Here is a 24,235-nt window from a genome sequence, read left to right as displayed (position 1 = left end):
AGCATGGCATACACATAACATACATGTAAAGCACATAAAACTCACAAGGAACTAACCTTAGAAGAGATAAGGGTATTGCTGGAGCATGGACTCCCGTGTCTCCCAGGTGCACTCTTCCATATTGTGGTGGTTCCACAGGACTTTCACCATCGGGATTTCCTTATTTCTCAGCTTTCTGATCTGGGTGTCTATGATCCGTACTGGCTGCTCAACATAGGTGAGATCCTCTTGGATCTCCACATCAGGCTCACTAAGAACCTTGCCCGGATCTGACACAAATTTCCTCAACATTGAAATATGGAAAACCGGATGGATTCTTTCCATTGAAGCAGGCAAATCTAGCTTGTACGACACATTCCCAATCTTCTGCAAGACTTCAAAGGGTCCGATGTATCGTGGGGCTAGTTTACCCTTCTTCCCAAAGCGAACCACTCCTTTCATTGGAGACACCTTGAGCAATACCAGATCCCCCTCCTGAAACTCTACCTGTCTTCTACGGACGTCTGCATAACTCTTATGTCTGCTTGCAGCAGTCTTGATTCTCTCTCTGATTATGGGTACCACCCTGCTGGTAATCTCTACTAGCTCAGGCCCTGCCAAGGCCTTCTCTCCAACTTCCTCCCAGCAAACAGGTGACCTGCACTTCCTTCCGTACAAAGCTTCATATGGAGCCATCCCGATGCTAGCATGATGGCTGTTATTGTAGGCAAACTCCACCAAAGGTAGATGCTGCCTCCAAGAACCGCCAAAGTCCAGCACACACATTCTAAGCATATCCTCGATAGTCTGGATGGTCCTTTCGGACTGTCCGTCCCTCTGGGGGTGGAAGGCAGTACTGAAATCCAACCTAGTACCCATGGCATTCTGCAGACTCCGCCAAAACCTGGAGGTGAACTGGGGCCCTCTATCCGACACTATTGAAACAGGAACCCCATGCAGCCTGACGATCTCTTCTACATACACCTGCGCCAACTTGTCCACAGAGTAGCCACTCCTGACAGGGATGAAGTGAGCAGATTTGGTGAGTCTGTCCACAATCACCCATATGGAGTCCAATCTGTTGGACGCCGCCGGTAACCCCACTACGAAGTCCATAGCTATATTCTCCCATTTCCACTCTAGAATAGGTAGCGGGTTAAGCATTCCAGCCGGCTTTTGATGTTCCAGCTTCACCCTCTGACACACTTCGCAGGCTGACACAAACTGTGCCACTTCTTTCTTCATCACTGGCCACTAATAAGCTTTCTTCAGATCTTGATACATCTTGGTGGCTCCGGGGTGAACGCTGTATCTTGCATTATGAGCCTCTCTCATAATGTCTCCTTTTAGCCCTATGTTATCTGGTACACACAATTGACTCCCATAGCGGAGGATCCCCTTACTGTCAAATCTGAACTCACTGTCCCTGCCTGACTGAACAGTCCTGGCAATCTTCACTAACTCTGGGTCCTCATGCTGTTTCTGAGCCACTTGCTCCAGAAACACAGGTGTCACTCTCATCTGGGCCACTAAAGCACCGGTACCAGACAACTCCAATAGTAGACCTTCATCAATAAGTTTGTAAAACTCCTTCACCACTGGTCTCCTCTCTGCCATAATATGGGATAGACTGCCTAGTGACTTCCGGCTTAGGGCGTCTGCCACGACATTCGCCTTACCCGGATGGTACTGAATCTTGCAATCATAGTCACTCAGCAGCTCTACCCACCTTCTCTGTCTCAAATTCAAATCTCTTTGACTCAGGATGTACTACAGGCTCTTATGATCTGTAAAGATCTCACATTTTACCCCATAGAGGTAGTGCCTCCACATCTTGAGTGCAAAGATTACTGCTGCCATCTCAAGGTCATGTGTGGGGTAATTCAACTCATGCTTCTTCAGCTGCCTAGAAGCATAAGCAATCACCCTCTCATTCTGCATCAGTACACAATCCAGTCCCACATGGGACGCATCACAAAAGACTGTAAAGTCCTCATCACTAGATGGCAGAGCTAAAACTGGTGCTGAAGTCAACCTCCTCTTAAGCTCTTCAAAACTCTCTTCGCACTGGTCGGTCCACAGAAACTTCTGATTCTTCCTTGTTAGTCTGATCAAAGGAGCCGCTATTTTCGAGAAGTCCTGAACGAACCTCCTGTAGTAACCTGCCAAACCCAAGAAACTCCTGATTTCCGTCACTGAAGTGGGTCTGGGCCAGTTAGCCACAGCTTCTACCTTCTTGGGGTCCACCTCAATCCCATTCTCTGACACTACATGCCCCAAGAACGAACCTCCTGTAGTAACCTGCCAAACCCAAGAAACTCCTGATTTTCGTCATTGAAGTGGGTCTGGGCCAGTTAGCCACAGCTTCTACCTTCTTGGGGTCCACCTCAATCCCATTCTCTGACACTACATGCCCCAAGAACGAAATGCTCCTCAGCCAGAACTCACGCTTAGAGAACTTGGCATACAAGCCATGTTCCCTCAAAGTCTGTAGAACCAACCTCAGATGATGGGCATGCTCCTCTGCATTCCTGGAATACACTAAGATATCATCTATGAAGACAATAACGAAGTGATCCAGGTACTGGCTAAACACTTTGTTCATGAGATCCATGAATGCTGCAGGGGTGTTGGTTAACCCGAACGGCATTACAAGGAACTCAAAATGCCCATATCTGGTCCTGAAAGCTGTCTTTGGCACATCTTCTTCCCTTATCCTTAGCTGATGGTACCCCGATCTCAGATCTATTTTGGAGAAATAACCTGCTCCGGCTAGCTGGTCAAATAGATCGTCGATCCTAGGCAACGGGTACTTATTCTTGGTAGTGACTTTGTTCAACTGCCTGTAATCGATACAAAGTCTAAGGGATCCATCCTTCTTTCTCACAAACAAGACTGGTGCACCCCAAGGTGAGGTGCTCGGTCGAATGAATCCCTTTTCTACCAGCTCTTGCAACTGCTCTTTCAATTCCTTCAACTCGGCTGGAGCCATCCTGTAGGGAGGGATAGAGATCGGTCGGGTTCCAGGCATCAGTTCTATCTCGAACTCTATCTCCCTAGCAGGTGGTAAACCTGGCAGCTCGTCTGGGAAGACGTCTAGAAACTCTCTAACCACTGGCACCGAGGTGGGCTCTCTAACCTGACTGCTAAGCTCTCTCACATGAGCCAAATACCCCTGACATCCCTTCCTAAGCAACCTACGAGCCTGAAGAGCTGATATCAGACCTCTAGGTGTACCCCTCCTGTCTCCCCTGAAGACAACCTCTGACCCATCCTGACCTCTGAACCTGACTACCTTGTCCCTGCAGTCCAAGGTAGCACCATGGGTAGATAACCAGTCCATCCCTAGAATGACGTCAAAATCTGTCAAATCTAGAACCACAAGGTCGGCGGAAAGACATCTTCCCTCAACAAACACAGGACTACACTGGCAGACTGACTCTGCCACTGATAGATCACACTTGGGTCCACTGACCCAGAGAGGACACTCTAACTCAGAGATCATCAACCCTAACCTCTGGACGGCTCTCGGAGCAATAAAAGAATGAGATGCACCAGGGTCCATCAAGGCATACACATTTGAACAACCAATGACTAAATTACCTGCCACCACGGTGTTAGATGCATCTGCCTCCTGTTGAGTCATGGTGAAGATCCTTGCTGGAGTTGATGGACCTTCACCTCTGAAACCCGCTGAAGAAGAGGCTGCCCCTCTCCCTCTGCCTCTGCCACTGGCCTGAGTCATGGCTGGAGCTGCTGGCTGAGCCACACTACCAGAAGCTATATGCTGAGACTGTGCTCCAAAAGCTGCCCTAGGACACTCCCGAGCCATGTGTCCCTCTTGCCCGCATCTAAAGCAGGCTGCTGTCCCAGCCCGGCAAACTCCCCTGTGTGGCCTACCACACTTTTCACAAACTGCATTATCCACACCAGAGCTCGAGCCACTCCCTAGTCCCAGACTGGATTTGACCTTGTTCCAAAACTTGTTCTTCTTGGGCTTCCTAGTGGTGTTACTCCACTTTTTGCTACCTGAAGCTGCTGCACTCAGAGAAGAAGAGCCTGGGGTCTTGGAACCAGAAGGCTGTGCCACTGACTGTCTGACTGTTCCCTGAACGATGGCACTGACCTCCATTTTCCGGGCCATATCCACTATGGCATGGAAGCTCTCCCTATCTGCTGACTGGATCAAGGAGGAATATCTGGAGTGGAGTTTCATGATATACCTCCTTGACCTTTTCTGATCTGAGTCAAGATTTTGCCCTGCAAATGGCAACAGCTCCAAGAATCTGTCCGTGAACTCCTCTACACCCATCTCATCAGTCTGCCTCAACTGCTCAAACTCTAACATCTTCAGCTCCCTTGAACTATCTGGGAAAGCCCATCCTGCAAACTCGTTTGCAAACTCCTCCCAAGACATGCTGTCTACTCTGGGGTTCACATAATTCTTGAACCACTCTCATGCCTTCTTGCACTTAAGAGTGAACCCAACCATCTGAATGGCTCTACTGTCATCAGCCCCAATCTCATCTGTGATCACTTTAACCCTTTCAAGATACACAAATGGGTCATCCCCTTTTTCATACTGAGGAGCACCCAATTTCATGTAGTCGGTCATCTTGACCTTACTCCCACTGGCTGAGCTAGGTCTAGAAGGTTGGGTAGCTGGGGCTGCTGGTTCTGTGGGTGGTGGAGGTGGTGCAACATTTTCTGAGGTAGGGTTTGCTGGATTTGGATAGTAAGGTGGGGGTGGATACATTGGGTATTGTGGATATGGTGGGTAGTAGGGTGGGTATGGCATCTGTGTGGGATAAGGGGTGAAGCTAGGGTAATCCGATGTACCTCCCATCGAATACCCGGGATTTTGTGAGAAGTGTGGGTAGTGGGGTGGCTGAACAAATCCCGAGGCCTAAGTGCCTCCTTGGGACTCTCCCATTCCCTCTTCTGACATGCTAACTCCCATACTGCCATCCCTCCTCTGCTCTACATCCATATCATCCCCCATGTCTTCTGACATTCCTTCCTGAACTGTTCCCCTCACTGATCTGTTCCTACCCAGATCCAGAGACCTTCTAGGGTCTCTTACTGCTCTTTCTCTGTTAGACCTATTAGACATTGCCCAAGGCAATGTAGGAGGACGGGCGCTCATGCCCTCATCCTCAGGTGGCACTCCAGTCAATCGTGCAGATCGACGAGTTCCTCTCATCCTGTTTTCTGAAAGGCAGCACATAACAAGCAAACATTAGCATCATATGGTTCATGTGGGCACACATGAACCCTCATCACATACATCACATATCATTAATGCACATGCATATAATCATGACATTTCACATCATCAAGCAAGACAGGACTCCACATCCTATCCTAGTAGACATGATCTTCCTATTGTGCTTGACCTTCTATAACCTCTATGAGCCCGACACTCTAGGTCCGACCATATGAACCTAGGGCTCTGATACCATTCTGTAACGACCCGAAAACTAGACTGCTACCGGCGCTAGGATCCAGATCGGCTTAAGGCCGCCGGGACCCGTAGCAAGCCTGACATGCAACCTGTAATCCTGTTTAATCCCATACATGATCAACAATCATACATAAAAATTAAAACTTTTCTTTCATTCATTCTCTCATACACCAACTCAACCTGTGCATGCACTAAACATAATCATAATCATAAACTTGATCCCTCTGTGGGATCTCATCAATGCCCCAATGGGCGATACATCATAAGTTGAGTTGGTTAAACATAATCATCAATAAACATTAAGATCATGTATCAACAAGGGATTACAATAAACTATGGTCAAACACACTTCTAAACCTCAATATCATTATACATAACATAACTATTCAACTTTACATCATTATACAATTTATCATGTCCACTTTCTATCTATTACAAAGATAAGACTTTACTCTTCTTGACTTCTCTGTCTAGCCCGTACCTGCAATCCAGGGGGATTAGGGAAAAAGGGTGAGCTACGAGAGCCCAGTGAGCAGAATAATAGAAAACCACATTTAAAATCCCATGCCATCATGTAGTGCAACACATCACAACAAATCACATCTCGGATGGTATTGTCACCAATAGTCCTCTACATTCCAAAGTGCCGGGACGTAGAATGGGTACAACCGGTCTTTCTCTTAACATAACATATCATAACATACCAATATGCCAGGGACGTAGAATGGGTACAACCTGGACTTTCTCTTACATAGTGCCAGGGACGTAGAATGGGTACAACCTGGACTTCCATACTATATCATGCCGTAACATCATCATATCATATGAGGACTAAAGGGTCATCCAATAACCAATCCACATCAACATCATAAATGCAATGCAACATATTCGTGGATTCTAATGCAAACAACCTATTTCATCACATGGCATTCATGATGCATGAACATGCTCAAAACTTTTATAATTTATTTGCTTTAAATCGTAAAGGTTTATTCTACTCACCTCTTGGCTAGCTCTGACAATGACTGAAGCAGCTGACTCACTGCTGGGGTCCTCGGTTCCTCGGTCCGAACCTACACAGGTGGACTCAAATGAGGGACCAAACAACTAGAACATAACTCTAAAAACATCCTCCAAAAACCCCCTAAAACACCTTAAACAATCATGCAAAAACATGCAAAGGAAGGCTGAACAGGGCAGGTTCAGCGGCACCTTCGGCGGCCGAAAATCCCTCTAGAGCCGAAACCTAGGCAGGTTCAGCGGCACCTTCGGCGGCCGAAAGTTCCAGACAGAGACGAATTAATTTATATTTATTTTAAATAAATTAAATTTTATTACTTAAACATAAAATAAAATTAATACTAATTAATTTATATATTATTAGAATATTAGAATTTAAAATATTATATTTTTTTTTAAAAAATATTTTTTAAACTATTGTTTTAAAAGTTTCTCCAAGTTTATAAAACTTTAAGCGTGTGAATTATGTTTATTTAACTTTAGTTAATCTTATAATTATATTTTACAGATAAATTTATATAAAAATATAATTAAATAATTTTTTTAATTATATAATTGATGGGCAGTTAAATTTTTTTTAAAAATTAACTATTTAATCTCTTAAATAAAAATACTTATCAATTAATTTTTAAAAATTTTAAGACTTAAATAATAAATTTTTTAAAATTATAAAAATTCAATAAAAAAATATATTAAAAATATTATTTAATTTGAAATGTCTCACATTTTTATTTATTAACATCTAACATTATAATTTATAGTTTTATTTTTATATATCAAGCAAGGAAAATACATATACATCTAAAAATAGAATGAGTTTATAGAAAAACCTGATGATGAGGATGAGATGTTCAAAAAAATAGAAGGAGATGAAAATGGAGATCAAAGTATGCTTGAGGCCGAGATTACGGTATGCTGGAGATTTTATGGTATGCTGGAGATGGAGACTGGAGGAGGGAAGTGTGGAGATGGAGACTGGAGAAGGGAAGTGTGGAAAAGGAGAAGGAGAAGGAGAAGAAGAGAGGAAAGAATGCTTGGATTAAAAATGGGGAAAATGGGGGAGATGAGAGAGACTTTGGCTTTAAAAGCCAAAGTCGAGACCTGAATGTACGAAAAAGTGTCCGGCACTTATGGTGCCGAACACTTTTTCTTGACCCCAACTGATTAAAGAATTGCTTTTGGTCAAGTCTCCTTAAGGCTTCGTCAGCGGTTCAGAGATTCTCTGAATCCCTGACGAAGCCTTGAATGCTGCTGGACAGGCGTGTTGGGCACCCATCTCTAAACTCCTGACGAAGCCTTGGATGGTGCTGGACAGGCATGTTCGGCATCCAAAGTGCCGAACACGCCGCGGACACAGGGCAGCTTGTTCGACAGTCACTCTCTAGAATCCGAAAATATTTCGGGATCTGCCTGAATTGCTAATTATTTTTTTTATTATACATGAAAAAAAGCTCCTGAAACTGCAACAAAATACAAATGGAGAAGAGAGACGCCGAAATGTCGTCGTTGTCGTCGCTAATAGCGGAGATGGGAGACGCCGGTGGCAAGTTCTGGAAATCGCTGTCATGGAGACCACCAACCACGCCCTATGCTCGCTCATCGCCGAACCAGGCGCAGGGAGGCAGGTGGCTCTCCAAGCTGGTCGATCCTGCTTTCCGTCTTGTAGCTGGCGCCACCGCCCTGACTTTCCCTCCCTTTTTCTCCAAATTGCAATCCGTCAATGCACTACCAGCTCCCAGCGGCGGAGTCGGTTGGTTCTTAACTAAAACTCCTCTCTCTCGACTTAATTTTTTGATTATTGTGATTGATTTGGCTTAATAGTGTAATATTTAGATAAGATGTTCGTTATACGTTTTACAGCCAATTCTCATTTGTTGTGTCTTGATCTTAATGGGATATTCTGGACAGATGCCTCGTTTACTGAGGTGGGACAAAATGCTAGTGGCGATAATGGCGATTTCGTTTGGAATTAAGGTCTTCCACAGTGTCCTGATATCTTCCTTCTGCAAATCTGAGCCTCAACTATGCTTGTTCTACTTATGAGTTGCCTTCTCATGTGTTATTCCTGCTAATTTATTACTGGTTAATATAGGAGATGCAGTGAGCAGGAAACTTGAGGAAAATACTAATGGAGTGAATCAGTAGGTACTTGTTTTGTTTTGACATAATGGAGCTCTAAAACAAAGACTTTTTGTGGATCCCAATTGGCCCCTGCATTCAAATTTAGTGAACGTGTCAAAGCAATTCCATGTTGAACTTGCTCTTCTTGAACCTTATGTGAACTGCGACAAGTGAAGTTATGCTTACAGAAAATTCTTACTGCTGTCTAAAGATTTCACTCTCTCTTGTTTGAAGATTAGACCTATTGAAAGGCTGCTAAGCTGCATTTACTTTTATAATGCCACCAAATGAAGTTTAGAAAGCATTTCCAGCTAAACTTACAAAAACTAATATCTACCTTTTCCTCAAATCACAGATAAGAATAAGCTATCTTTGGAACTTAACTTACCCCCCTCCCTAGGCAAAAGTAAAAGGAGCAGTAAAAACAAAACAAAAGGAGTGCTGCCTGCTATCCAACATGAGGTCAATTATTTATCTTTTTCTACTATATACATTGTGTTTCCTTAATTAGTTGAGAAGCATATAGTGTTTCCTTAATTATTTGAGAAGCATATTTTGCTTTAACTTTCTTTTTTATGGAGTAGCTATTTCTCCATACTTGTTGGGTCAATAGTCTGCCTGTGCCTTCTGCTTTCTCTAAGTGCAGAGAACAGTTACTAGTTACTAGTAGCATTTCAAATTCACATAATTCCAACTCATTTTCATGGGTATGCCATGCCATATTTGCTCTTTTATGAAAAATCGGTTACTTTTAATCAATGTCTTTGGATAACAATAAAAGATAATTCTAATGGCTTATCAGGATTCAGAGTATATGTTTTTGTTTTCTTTTGCTCTTTTGAACTCTTGCACTGTGATTGACATAAACATGAAGTTCTATTATATGCTTGTGTTGTACTGCTGGAACTATTTGCCAAAAGTATCCATATTTGATTGACATATCTTGAACTTGTACCAAAAAGTTATCTCACTACATAAGCAATGACGGTGCTGTACGACTTGTGCCTTTTCTGCGAAGAAAGTGTTCTGACTGCGAGGAAATATTATTTTGCAGCATGTTGAATGAAAAGCAACTGGAGTAGCCAGTAGTAGCTGTGTAGCACTTAGATCAAATAGCCACACTTGACTTTATTGGGCACGGCCAAAATTAAAAAGTTAATGTTTCTGATCCTAGTGGGCTCTCTGAAATCAATGAACTAGTGAAGGATGAAAGACATTCCAGGTTAATTACATCCGTTGTTGTTATTTATTTGTTTTGAACAGCAAACATTCTTTGTTTATATTTGTCTTTACGACGTGAAACATGGCCTTTTGTTTTGCATTTTCCCTACAACATCTACAAGCTAATGTGGAATTTGACTGCTATAATTTGATATGAAAACATTTCTCTAATTTCTATCCATCTTGTCATCGGGATGAAATTCACCATCTAATAGAGAATAAATTCAAGGGCTGATGATCTTTCTGAGGTTGAGCTAGAACATAAGTTTTTCATAATAAATATGGGAGATCTTAGAGGATCTGCTGTTGCCCTTGAATATTCAGGGAAGTCAACTGAAGCAAAGAAAGAAGATTTGCATGGTGCTGTTTAACAAACTCCAAAAATTAAGAAGAGTATTTGAGTGAATTTTCAGTAGATGCTGGAAAGCTTGCAAATTCCCTTGAAATTTCAACGTTTAGAGTTATTTGGAAAACCTAAACCCCTGTTCTGCAGTTGAAAGTAAGTAGCATAAATTATCATAATCAACTTGAAGTTCACTTTGTTAACATGTTTTTAATACCAGCTTTGTTAGTCATAATAGCTTGTTTGACTCAATACACATCCTAGGCCATGTATTAACCACTGGATTCCTTGTATTAGAGAAGCATTATTGTCGATGATTGGGGTAGTATATATCGTTATCTGACCTTCTTTGTAGCCTCTAATATATTTAATATGTATGATCTATGTTCCAGCACATGTACTACTAAAAATAAGGTCAAGTTAGATGGCCTTTGCATCAGAAATAAGAAGAGCTACAGACAGGACACTTGGAACCAAAAAGAACATAGGGAGATGTGAAAAAAGAAAACTGTAATGTTGGTGACACATGTGACTTCTAATTTCTATTTCTACAATGTCTACTTTTTAGCTGCTAAAAGATGGTTGAGTTGTGTATATGAATCTTGTTGTATCTTGACTTATGATAAGACAAGTACATTGAAATTTTATAAATTTTTTGTTTGCTTGATATATATCCATTGAAATTTTGATAATTGTTTTCTATCTTATAGCTACAAGATGATGTTGGTACATCACCAGTTGAAATTGTGAGAGAATATATGGAAAATCAAACATCAGAAGTAGGTTTTGGTACTAACAGCTAGTGTCATAAGATGGAGGAACATTAGCTCGAGATGATGAGCATGCAGTAAAACCTTTTATTCCATGACCTGTCCCTAAGACATCTTCATGCTGGCTAGGTGCCTTGGTACAGGATCAGTGTGGGTATGTGACCCCACAAAGTCGGAGACGGAGATTTGGCCTTCACAATTTTCCCCAAATCCCTTATACTAGAACTATTTATAAAAGACTAAGTCCAAAGTATGCAGAATTGTGGTTTTATGTTATGGTAGTTATGCTTTAACATGAGTTATTGCAGATGTGATGATTGTTTTCTTTTTGTCTCTTCAAATGATTCAGTTACAGGGCGATAGTAATAGGCTCCTAAACACAACCACTACTCACTTTCAGCATACTCGAACTTCATCATTTCTATTGGTAATCTCTCCATATTAGCAGGCCCCAAATTTGTTTGTCTTGATGGCAATGGGATCTATTCTCTATTATGCTCCTTCATGGTATTTATTGTTTTAAAATATTTTAGAATTATAACAGTGGCACCTCTTTGATCCCCTCTAGTGATTTTTTGGATTGAAAATCATGAAAACTTAGATTATGGGATGGAGGTTCGTGTGCAAATATGTTTGCACATGTGCAGCTGACATTTGAAGTGATTCTAGTTTTGTTAATTAGACAAAATTATGTAAGTTTTACTTTGTAGTTGATCTGTTTTAGACTCATCATTGGGACTGGGGGGAATATCAGATGCACGGGAAATAAAAAATGATTCTAATTCTTGTCCTTAAACAAGTTTTTTGTTTTTAACTCAAAAATAACTTTGTTTTTTTGTTGTGTATGTCAGAACATTTTTTTCCTAAGCATCTATTATCTACTGTGTAGCTTCTTGAGATTTTGAAAAAGTACTGATGCTAGAAGCATTATGAAAATGGTGGAAGAAGTGCTCTTCTTTTCTTTTCTTATCTTTTTATCCTCTGCTGATTTTGTAAAATTTTGAAGTTTTGTTGAATAATGTTTTAGGATTATCCTTATTTTCATAATTTGGAGTGCACAGGTAAAAGTTCAAGGGCGAATGCATTAAATAATGGCCATGGATCTTTGCAGCCCAGTCGTAGAATATGGATTCTCCTTCTATAAGATCTGGTTATTTTCATACTTGTTTTAAAGTCCTCAGGTTGAGATCTTCAGTATTTAAGAGGGCTCCTTTTCCACACAAAGACTTGTTTGGAAAATGGAGGAACAAGTAGCTCCGCAAAATATCAGACTTTAAGCAGTAAGCCACAAAGCTCTGGGGTCAGTGTCCCAACTGTTCTTGCACATGCTAGTTTGGTGGCTTGGAAAATATTAGATCACCTTGAGAGAAATCCATCCACGGTAAAGGTAAATCTGCTGGCTTGAGGCTAGCCACTTCATGGAAGAGAAACCTCAGTCCTCTGATCCAGCAACTACTGTGTCCAGCAATCTTAATAGCCCAACCTTATTGGGAGTTCTAGGTTCTTCTGAAAAATCCAATCATGTTCGAAAAATAATCCTTGGGAGCCCGTTAATGGTGTTAATGACTTAATGCCTCTATAAATGATAACACCAACTTTATAAATGAAAGTTGGTACAGCTTCAATAAATGGTGACTACGTAGGGCCTTCACAAGATTCCAGATAACTCTGGGATTCTCAGCTTACAAGCGTGAATGAGGAATTTACTAACCTTTGCATTTGGTTCTTTGCAGAGTATAATATGAAGTTGCCAAATTCAAGTGTTGCAAAACACCAGGCAAGCCCATCAATTTATAAATAGATATATGTTTTTTTTTGTACTGCTAAATGGATACATGTTTAATAGTTCTTATTGCATCCTTTTTCCAAGTCCATCTTGAATCCGGTCATTTTTCTGCAATTTCACTCCGATTTTGTGCGAGGCAAGGACGGATATAAGGTCTTCCCACTCCGAATGTGCATAACCTGCTTTATTAATACTTTTATCATTTTTTATTAAAATATTTTAATCTTTTTGTTAAATATTTAAATACAAAGATGTTATTTTTTTTTTGTTAATTAAGAACTCTATGCATATAATTAATGTTATCTGAGTCACTGATCATGTCATTATTCTCATCCATTCATACATATAATTACTGTATGCATCAAATTCAATAGAATGAGGGATCATTGATATAATTTTGGTTCATGGAGATTGAAGCTGAGATATACATGTCCTTATAGGGCATGGATTATTTCATGGTCAGTCCATGTTGGCCCAAAAGTAAGTTTTAGTATAGATATTGAGACTGGGGGAGACAAGTGGTGACCCAGATGTTAAGATGAGCTAGTAGGCAGAGCAAATTCTGATCACAAATTGAAGAATTTAGAACATGATGCCACAGGAATCACATGTTTGCTCCCATTTTCATTACAAGAAGAACTTATCCCCATTTCAGCTAAGTTTGTCTGTCACCTTGTGGACCCAACTTATCCCCATTTCAGCTAAGTTTGTCTGTCACCTTGTGGACCCTTTCTTCTTCTTCATTGTATCCTTTTCCTTATTGCTCTTTATATGATATTGTTTATTAAGGTTGTTTAAGCAACTAATCTACCTTTATTCCTTGGATGTGTTGTATCAAATACTCTCTCACTTTATGCTTTTAATAATATCTTCTGCAATGAATATTGAAGCTTGTTAGATAATGGATGCTAAATGAAATTAGTATCAATTTCATGAATTACAACAAATATTTAGAATTAAAATTTCATACAATTTAAAATAGTATAAATTACTATTAAATTTCTATATTTTATTAAAACCTAACTTTTTAAATTTTAATATTTTTAAAAAATAATTATAATATCATTATAAAAACTATGAATTCAATTAAGTCATAAAAAACATTCCTGAGTTTCGAGTTATTAAACGAGTTTTTACTTCTTATTTGGATTTTTTATTTTGTTGCTGTTATTTTTGTCTAGGTGGTAGTTTTGCTGACTTTTTTTCAGCTAATTAACTCTACATCAAATTTTTTTTTTATCTTTAATAAATCTATTTTGCTTATAAAAAAAAATTCACTTTTTTTTTTTTTTTCATTTGAATGTTAATTAATTAAGCTGATACATTATTATGTGTTTAATAGTTGCTCCAAATTAAGTTTTAAGCCCAATGTTTTCTTAGCAGATCACCCATGATGTTTTGCTCTAGTTTCTAGGATAAGACTCATCTGTAATATTTTGCTCCTTTTTCAGCGATCAGAATGTTTTTTTTTTTTTTTTTTTTTTTCTCTTTTCTTCACTTTCCTTCTCATTTATGTTTAGTTTGAAGTTTCAGTCGTAACTTTTTTTAATAGAAGGGATAAATTTAAATTTATAAAATATAAAGGTGTTTTAGTTGATTAGTTTTAAAATAGAGATGAATTAATAAATTTTTTTAAATAGTACTTATATTAATTGTTTTTTTTTATTTATTTAAGATTTAAAGAAAAATTATATGAATAATCATAAATAACCTTCGCCTAATTAAATCGGTCTAAGTAGGAGATTTAAAAAATAAAAATAGATGCTTAAAATAAAATTTTATGAATTGAAAAATAATGAAAGAAAAGGAGATAAAAGAATGTGAATGGAGTTGTATTTTTTTTTTTTGTCGGAAATAAGATTACAGTTAAATGGGTATGAGAGAATAGACTACTTGATGTTGGTATATAATATTAAGGGAAAAAGAAGTATCATGTAAAGTCTTGATTGTCAAGGAATAAGCTGCTTGATTTGCTTATCTTTGTGCATGTATGAAGGAGATGGACCAAATATAAAACTGCCAAGAACTTGATATCCTTAATAATACCTTGAAGAGACTATCAATCGCAGCTATAGTAATTTGAGTGTCTCCTTCAATAAGAACACTGGTAAAACTTGAATTTTTTGCAAGCAAAACAACCTCCCTACATGCGAAGGATTCCAACGTAAAGATATTTGAAATAGCAGGGTACCTCCTACAACTCCAAATCAAAGTATTTCCCATATTATCTGGAGCTACTGCCACTACGGACCCTATCTTCTTCCGCTTATCAACACTAGCATCAAAATTAATTTTAATGGAGGCAATAGGAGGTGGAATCCAATCGGATGGAAGATTCCTCCAAAGCAATCTAGTTGGTTTTTGAGCAGAAGTAGCAGTTTGAAAATCTTGCCAATGATAGATGGCATGGAGGAGACTTTCAGCTAGAGGGAGCTGCTGGTGTTAAACGCATGGAAGTTCTTGCATTTCCACAAATTGAAAACAAAAAAGGATAGGTTATCCAAGTTGTTACCTTGACCAATTAGATGGTTTGAAATTGAAGCCCAAAAGTCCTTCATAGAGTGACCTGGGAGCATAGATGATCTCAGTTGTAAGGGAGAGAATCCAAAACTGAATTGCTCTCGGGCACTTAAAGAAAAGATGTGGATGAGTTTTCGGTTCTCCACATAAAAGACAGTTCTATGGTATATGAGGAAGTCTTTAGTATATGTTTTCTATAATTGATCGGTTTCCAAATAGATCCAAGACCTGTATTTGAATATGTAGAGATACTATTAAGAATGGATTTAGCAATATAATAACCAGATCGTACCTCATAATGGCCATTTCTTGTGTGATGCCAAACCAACTTGTCTTTATTCCTTATCATAGCAATTGGGATGGAAATGATATGAGGAATGTCATTTGGATGAAAATTTATTCTAACCTGATTCTGATTCCAAGAGTGGTGTTTGTAGTCAATGAGCTGAGAAACTCATACTATGAAAGGATCATGGTTTGAAATAAGTCTGGAAGGTCGAGAAAAAAAGCTTTGGAACCTAGTTATCCTCCTTGCAGTGAATTGAGCATCCATCATTCACTTGCCAACGTATTCCTTTATTAATGACTTGTCTGCCCTAAATAATGCTTCTTCAACCCCAACAAGGATTGTTGCCCAATTTAGCTTAAGAAAAGAGCAATATGGATAATATTTGCTTTTGAGCACCCTAGTTAGAAGAGAATGTGGTTCCAAAAGAAGTTTCTTATTTAGCAAGTAGAGCTAAATTAAAAGCTTCTCGGTCTCTAAAACCTAAACCACATCTTGATTTTAGTTCACAAAGCTGATTCCAAGAAACTCAATGTAGCTTCTTCTCGTCCTGTTTTTGATCTCACCAAAATTTGGCTGTTATGCTGTTAATACTATTGTAAAGATTCTTAGGAAGCTTGAAACACGACATAGTATAGATAGGAATTACTTGAGAAATCGCTTTGATCAAAACTTTTCTTCCGCTTTTAGATAATAATTGTAATACCCGGCTAGCCTCCGGTATCGGAATTCCTACCGTCCGGTAGAATCTCGGATGTCGGAAACCTCTAGAAGAGTAAAATCATGTTTTCATGAAATGTTTTAATGTATTTTATGGTTTTAAGCAAGAAAGAAATTAAGTTTTGAATGAAAATAGTATTGTGAGGAGGACTCAGGTTCGGCCGCTGAACCTTAAGTTTAATGTGCTTCGGGAGTGCTTTAGGCCCCCAAAGGCATAAAAGAGGGAAGTCCAGGTTTGGCCGCCGAACCTTAAGTTCGGCCGCCGAACATGGCATGCATGCGGAGGCACGTTAAGCCCCCGAAAGTGGCCTGGCCAGCCACCTATAAAGGGGTCCCTTGTCCGAAACGGGCGAGCTTTTCTCCCCATTTTCGGCCAAGGTGAGCTCTCCGCCGTCCCTCATCGACTTTGAGCTTCTTCCCTCAATTCTTCATGATTTTCTTATGAGTTTTCACTTGGTTTGAAGATATTTGAGCAAAAGAGCAAGTTTTGAAGCTTGGAGACCAAATAGGTGATTTCTCCCCATCTCCAAGTTAGGATCGTCTTTCCTCTCGATCTTCAAGAGGTAAGCTTAGATCCAACCTTTCTTGTATGTTTTAAACAAGTTTTATGAAGATCTATGGGGTAGAAATGCATGTTTAGGTTATTGTTGAAGTTTATGGGTTTATGTCATGTTCTTGAGTAATGTGGGATGTTTGATGTGTTGTAGTTGGGGTTTAGGATAGTTTGAAGCCCCTAGGAGCTATTGTATGTGTTTATGCATGTTTTGCTTGATTGAATGAGTTGGGAGGCGTTTATGCATGAGAAAGGCTGGGTTCTGCCACTTTGGGGGGACCCAGGTTTGGCAGCCGAAGGCTTTCAGCCGCCGAACCTGCCTGTGGAGGCCAACTTTTGGCTGCCGAACCCTGCCCCCGAAAGTGGACTTTCGGCTCTGGAAGGGACTTTCAGCCGCCGAAGGTGCCGCCGAACATGCATGAGTTTCGTCTCTGGAGGGGACCTTCGGCCGCCGAAAGTGCCGCCGAAGGTGCATGACTTTCGGCTCTGGATGGCCTTTCGGCCGCCGAACCTGCCGCCGAAAGTGCCCTGTTCAGCCCTCCTTTGCATGATTTCTATGATTGTTTTAAGGTGTTTTAGGGGGTTTTTGGGGAGTATTTTAGAGTCATGTTTATGTATGTTTGGTCCCTCATTTGAGTCTACCTGTGTAGGTTCGGACCCGAGGAACCGAGGCCCCCAGCAGTGAGTCAGCTGATTCAGTGTCTGTCAGAGCTAGCCAGAGGTGAGTGGAATAACTCTGTACGTTTTAAAGCAAATAATGAAAGTTTTAGCATGATTCACGCATCATGAATGCCATGAGATATATTAGGGTGCTTGCATTAGAATTCACGAATATGTTGTATTGCATATTATGTTGTCGATGTGGATGAATGTTGAATGATCCATTAGCCCTCATATATTATGATATGATGATATGATATGGAAGTCCAGGCGTGCCTGCTCTACGCCCCTGGCACAATGTAAAAGAAAGTCCGGGTGTGGCCTGCACTACGCCCCCGGCATGATTGGATATGTATGTTATGCTATGGAAGTCCAGGCGTGCCTGCTCTATGCCCCTGGCATGTTTAGACAGTATAGAGGGCTAACTGGTGACAAGTTCATCCTTGATGTGATTTGTTTGTGTTGTGATGCATTCCATATTATCATATGTTTTAAATACTATGTTTTATTATTCTGCTCACTGGACTCTAGTAGCTCACCCCACTCCCCTATTTCCCCAGGTTTGCAGGTACGGGATAGACCAGGAGGTCAGCTAGAGTAAAGTTGTGGTCATGTAATAGCTAGTGGTGGACATGATAGATGTTGAATTGTAATGTTTAGTACAGTAATGTAATTCATAGTATGGAATAATTATGTAATGTAATGATGTTATTGAGGATTAGAGTGGTGCTTGACCCTAGTATGTGGTTTATCCCTTTTAATACATGATCTATCAAATGTAATGATATTTTATGAAAACCAAACTTAATGTATGAATGAATGTTTCCCATTTGAGCATAGTTGAGGACTCCAATGAGGGGAATGATGATTATGAGTTGTGCATGCACAGGTTGAGTTTGGTGAGTGAATGTAAAAGTTCAAAATTTCTATGCATGTGTTGATCATGTATGGGATTAAACAGGTATACAGGAGGCATCTTGGGCTTGCTACGGGTCTCGGTAGCCTTAAGCCGACCCGGATCCTAGCGCAGGTAGCGGTCTGATTTTCGGGTTGTTACAGATTGGTATCAGAGCCCTAGGTTCACATGGTCGGACCTAGAGTGTCGGGCTCATAGATGTTCTAGAAGGTCAAGCACAATAGGAAAAATCATGTCCACTAGGATAGGATGTAGAGTCCTGTCTTGAATGTTGATGTGAAATGCCATGATTTTATGCATGTGCATAAATGATATGCTATGTATGTGATGCGGGTTCATGTGTTTGCACATGAACCATTCGATGCTAATGTTTATGTATTGTGTGCTGTTTTTCAGTAAACAGGATGAGAGGAACTCGTCGATCGGCACGATTGACTGGAGTACCACCGGAGGATGAGGGCATGAGTGCCCGTCCCCCTGCATTGCCAAGGGCAATGTCTAGCAGGTCTAGCAGGGAAAGAGCAGTGAGAGACCCTAGAAGGTCTTTGGATATGAACAGAAGCAGATCAGTGAGAGGAACAGTTCAAGGAGGAATGTCAGAGGATGTGGGGGATGATATGGATGTGGATCAGAGGAGGGATGGCAGTCTTGGAGTGAGTATGTCGGAGGAGGGTATGGGAGAGTCCCAAGGAGGCACTCAGGCCTCGGGATTTGTTCAGCCACCCCAGTACCCACTATTTTCACAGAACCCCGGGTATTCGATGGGAGGTACATCGGATTACCCCAGCTTTAATCCTTACCCTTCTCACATGCCATACCCACCTTTCTACCCACCATACCCACAGTACCCTATGTACCCACCCCCGTCCTTCTACCCAAGTACAGCAAACCCTACCCTAGGGGATGCTGCACCTCCTCCACCACCACCAGCACCTACTGTCCCAGAAATCCAAATGCCTAAACCTAGCTCATCTAGAGGGAGCAAGGTCAAGATGACCGACTATATGAAGTTGGGTGCTCCCCAATATGAAACCGGTGATGACCCATTTGTGTATCTTGAGAGGGTCAAGATGATTACAGATGAGATAGGAGCTGATGACAATAGAGCCATTCAGATGGCTGGGTTCACACTAAAATGCAAGAAGGCCCGAGAGTGGTTTAAAAACTATGTGAAACCGAGGTTGGACAGCCTATCATGGGAGGAGTTTGCAAATGAGTTTGCAGGATGGGCTTTCCCTGATAGTTCAAGGGAATTGAAGATGATTCAATTTGAGCAGTTGAGGCAGTCAGATGAGATGAGTGTGGATGAGTATATAGACAGGTTCTTGGAGCTGTTGTCGTTTGCTGGGCAGAATCTTGACACAGATAAGAAGTCAAGGAGGTATATCATGAAGCTTCATTCCAGGTATTCCTCCTTGATCCAGTCGGCAGAGAGGGAGAGTTTCCATGCCATAGTGGATATGGCCCGGAGGATGGAGGCTAGTGCCATAATCGAGAGAAGAGTTAAGCAGTCAGTGGCACAGTCTTCTGGTTCCAAGACCACATGTGGGGGAAAGTTGGATCCTTCTTCCTTGAGTTCAGCAGCTTCAGGTAGTAAGAAGTGGGACAGAGGCCACAGGAAGTCCAAGAAGAATAAGTTCTGGAGCAAGATCAAGTCAGGTCTGGGATTAGGAAGTGGCTCGAGCTCAGGTGCAGATAATGCAGTATGCATGAAGTGTGGGAAGCCGCACAAGGGAGTATGTCTGGTTGGGACGATAGCCTGCTTCAGATGTGGGCAGGAGGGACACATGGCTCGGGAGTGTCCTAGAGCAGCTTTTATGGCACAGTCTCAGCAGACAGCTTCTAGTAGTGTGGCTCAGCCAGCAGCTCCAGCTGCGACTCAGGCTAGTGGCAGAGGTAGAGGGAGAGAGGCAGCCTCTTCTTCAGCGGGTTTCAGAGGTGAAGGTCCATCAGCTCCAGCACGGATCTTCACCATGACACAGCAAGAGGCAAATGCATCGAACACCGTGGTGGCAGGTAATCTCATCATTGGTTGCTCAGATATTTATGCCTTAATGGACCCTAGTGCATCTCATTTTTTCGTTGCTCCGAGGGCCGTCGAGAGGTTGGGATTGATGGTCTCTGGGTTAGAGTGTCCCCTATGGGTCAGTGGACCCAAGTGCGACCCATCAGTGGCAGAGTCAGTCTGCCAGTATAGTCCAATTTTTGTTGAGGGAAGATGCCTTTCTGCCGACCTTATGGTTCTAGATTTGACAGATTTTGACGTCATTCTAGGGATGGATTGGCTATCTACCCATGGTGCTACCTTGGACTGCAGAGACAAGGTAGTCAGGTTCAGATGTCAGGATGGGTCAGAGGTTGTCTTCAGAGGAGACAGGGGAGAACACCTAGAGGTTTAATATCAGCCCTTCAGGCTCGTAGGCTCCTCAGGAGGGATTGTCAGGGTTTTCTGGCTCATGTGAGAGAGCTGGATAGTCATGTCAGAGAGCCCACCTCAGTGCCTGTGATTAGAGAGTTCTTAGATGTTTTCCCAGACGGGCTGTCAGGTTTACCACCTGCCAGGGAGAAAGAGTTCGAAATTGAATTGATGCCTGGAACCAGACCGATCTTTATCCCTCCCTACAGGATGGCACCAGCAGAATTGAAGGAACTTAAGGAGCAGTTGCAAGAGTTGGTAGATAGAGGCTTCATCCGACCGAGTACCTCACCTTGGGGTGCTCCAGTACTGTTTGTGAGAAAGAAGGATGGATCCCTCAGACTTTGTATCGACTACAGGCAGTTGAACAAAGTCACTACCAAGAATAAGTACCCGTTGCCAAGGATCGACGATCTATTCGACCAGCTAGCAGGAGCAGGTTGTTTCTCCAAGATAGATCTGCGATCTGGGTACCATCAGCTAAGGATAAGAGAAGAGGATGTACTGAAGACAGCATTCAGGACCAGATATGGGCACTATGAGTTCCTTGTGATGCCGTTCGGGTTAACCAACGCCCCTGCAGCATTCATGGATCTCATGAACAGAGTATTTAGCCAATACCTGGATCACTTTGTTATTGTCTTCATAGATGATATCTTAGTATATTCCAGGAATGCAGAGGAGCATGTCCATCATCTGGGGTTGGTTTTGCAGACCTTGAGGGAACACGGCTTGTATGCCAAGTTCTCCAAGTGTGAGTTCTGGCTGAGGAGCATTTCATTCTTGGGGCATGTTGTGTCAGAAAATGGAATCGAAGTAGACCCCAAGAAAGTGGAAGCTGTAGCTAACTGGCCTAGACCCACTACAGTGACAGAGATCAAGAGTTTCTTGGGTTTGGTAGGTTACTACAGGAGGTTCGTCCAATACTTCTCTAAGATTGCAGCTCCTATGACCAGACTGACTAAGAAGAACCAGACGTTTGTGTGGACCGACCAGTGTGAAGAAAGCTTTGAGGAGCTCAAGAAGAGATTGACTTCAGCACCAGTGTTAGCTCTGCCAACTAGTAATGAAGACTTCTCAGTGTATTGTGATGCGTCCCGTGTGGGACTGGGTTGTGTGCTAATGCAGAATGAAAGGGTGATTGCTTATGCTTCTAGGCAGCTAAAGAAGCACGAGTTGAATTACCCTACACATGACCTAGAGATGGCAGCGGTAATCTTTGCACTCAAGATGTGGAGGCATTACCTTTATGGGGTAAAATGTGAGATCTTTACAGATCATAAGAGCCTGCAGTACATCCTGAGTCAGAGAGAGCTGAATTTGAGGCAGAGAAGATAGGTAGAACTGCTCAGTGACTATGATTGCAAGATCCAGTACCATCCGGGTAAGGCGAATGTTGTGGCAGACGCCTTAAGCCGGAAATCACTTGGCAGTTTGTTCCATATTTCAGCAGAGAGGAGGCCAGTAGTGAAGGAGTTCTTCGAGCTCATCAATGAAGGTCTACAGTTGGAGTTGTCTGGTACAGGTGCTTTGATAGCCCAGATGAGAGTGGCACCCATGTTTCTGGAGCAGGTGGCTCAGAAGCAGCACGAGGACCCAGAGTTAGTGAAGATTGCCAGGATTGTTCAGTCAAGCAAGAACGAAGAGTTCAGATTTGACAGTAAGGGGATCCTCCGCTATAGGAATAGATTGTGTGTACCATATGACATGGGACTGAAGCGAGACATTATGAGGGAAGCTCATAATGCCAGATACAGTGTTCACCCTAGGGCCACCAAAATGTATCAAGATCTGAAGAGAGTGTATTGGTGGCCAGCTATGAAGAGAGAAGTGGCACAGTTTGTGTCAGCCTGCGAAATATGTCAGAGGGTGAAGCTGGAACATCAGAAGCCGACTGGAATGCTTAACCCACTACCTATTCCAGAGTGGAAATGGGAGAACATAGCTATGGACTTCGTGGTGGGGTTACCGGCAGCGTCCAACAGATTAGACTCCATATGGGTGATTGTGGACAGACTAACCAAATCTGCTCACTTCATTCCTGTCAGGAGTAACTACTCTGTGGACAAGTTGGCACAGGTGTATGTTGATGAGGTTATCAGGTTGCATGGGGTTCCTGTTTCAATAGTGTCTGATAGAGGGCCCCAGTTCACCTCCAGGTTTTGGCTGAGTCTGCAGAACGCTATGGGTACCAGGTTGGATTTTAGCACCGCTTTCCATCCACAGACAGACGGACAGTCAGAGAGGACCATCCAGACAATAGAGGATATGCTCAGAATGTGTGTGCTAGATTTTGGCGGTTCTTGGAGGCAGCATCTACCTCTAGTGGAGTTTGCCTACAATAACAGCCATCATGCTAGCATAGGGATGGCTCCATATGAAGCTTTATATGGAAGGAAGTGCAGATCGCCTGTCTGTTGGGAGAAAGTTGGAGAAAAGGCCTTAGCAGGGCCTGAGCTTGTAGAGATCACCAGTAGAGTTGTGCCCATAATCAGAGAGAGGATCAAGACTGCTGCAAGCAGGCAAAAGAGTTATACAGATGTCCGCAGAAGGCAAGTAGAGTTTCAGGAGGGGAATTTGGTATTGCTCAAAGTGTCTCCAATGAAAGGGGTGATTCGGTTCGGGAAGAAAGGTAAGCTAGCTCCACGGTACATCGGACCCTTTAAAATCTTGCAAAAGATCGGGAATGTATCGTATAAGCTGGACTTACCTGCTTCTATGGAGAAAATCCATCAGGTTTTCCATGTTTCCATGTTAAGAAAGTTCGTGTTAGATCCGAGCAAGGTTCTTAGTGAGCCTGATGTGGAGATCCAAGAAGATCTCACCTATGTTGAGCAGCCAGTGCGGATCATAGACACCCAGATCAGAAAGTTAAGAAACAAGGAAATCGCGATGGTGAAAGTCCTTTGGAATCACCACAACATTGAAGAGTGTACCTGGGAGACACGGGAGTCCATGCTCCAGCAATATCCTCATCTCTTCTAAGGTAAGCAATATGTGTTTTGTATGTATGTTAATGATTTATGTTTTGAATGTTTATGTTTTATGCCATGCTATGTTTGTTTGGTGAACATTCGGGGACGAATGTTCTTAAGGGGGGAAGAATGTAATACCCGGCTAGCCTCCGATATCGGAATTCCTACCGTCCGGTGGAATCTCGGATGTCGGAAGCCTCTAGAAAGGTAAAATCATGTTTTCATGAAATGTTTTAATGTATTTTATGGTTTTAAGCAAGAAAGAAATTAAGTTTTGAATGAAAATAGTCTTGTGAGGAGGACTCAGGTTCGGCCGCCGAACATGCATGTGCTTCGGGAGTGCTTTAGGCCCCCAAAGGCATAAAAGAGGGAAGTCCAGGTTTGGCCGCCGAACCTTAAGTTCGGCCGCCGAACATGGCATGCATGCGGAGGCACGTTAAGCCCCCGAAAGTGGCCTGGCCAGCCACCTATAAAGGGGTCCCTTG

The 24,235-nt window shown here is 41.9% G+C and overlaps 1 long non-coding RNA gene across 5 annotated transcripts; it reads left to right on the top strand.

Moving 5' to 3' along the window:
* The first annotated feature begins 7,191 nt into the window (after positions 1-7,191).
* LOC110616754 lies at positions 7,192-13,527 on the top strand. 5 transcript variants are annotated; one of them, XR_006351061.1, is made up of 3 exons: positions 7,251-8,213; positions 8,372-11,345; positions 11,980-13,527. It is a non-coding gene; the product is annotated as an uncharacterized LOC110616754 (long non-coding RNA). The 5 variants fall into 5 exon arrangements; XR_006351062.1 differs by having other exon boundaries at positions 7,256-8,213; positions 8,372-9,806; positions 10,859-13,527; XR_006351063.1 differs by having other exon boundaries at positions 7,256-8,213; positions 8,372-9,806; positions 10,541-13,527.
* The last annotated feature ends 10,708 nt before the right edge of the window (positions 13,528-24,235 follow it).

The sequence above is a fragment of the Manihot esculenta genome, chromosome 6 (genome assembly GCF_001659605.2).
Source record: "Manihot esculenta cultivar AM560-2 chromosome 6, M.esculenta_v8, whole genome shotgun sequence".
Taxonomy (NCBI): domain Eukaryota; kingdom Viridiplantae; phylum Streptophyta; class Magnoliopsida; order Malpighiales; family Euphorbiaceae; genus Manihot; species Manihot esculenta.
The sequence above is the reverse complement of the archived record's forward strand: the minus strand, read 5'-3'. Positions and strand labels throughout refer to the sequence as shown.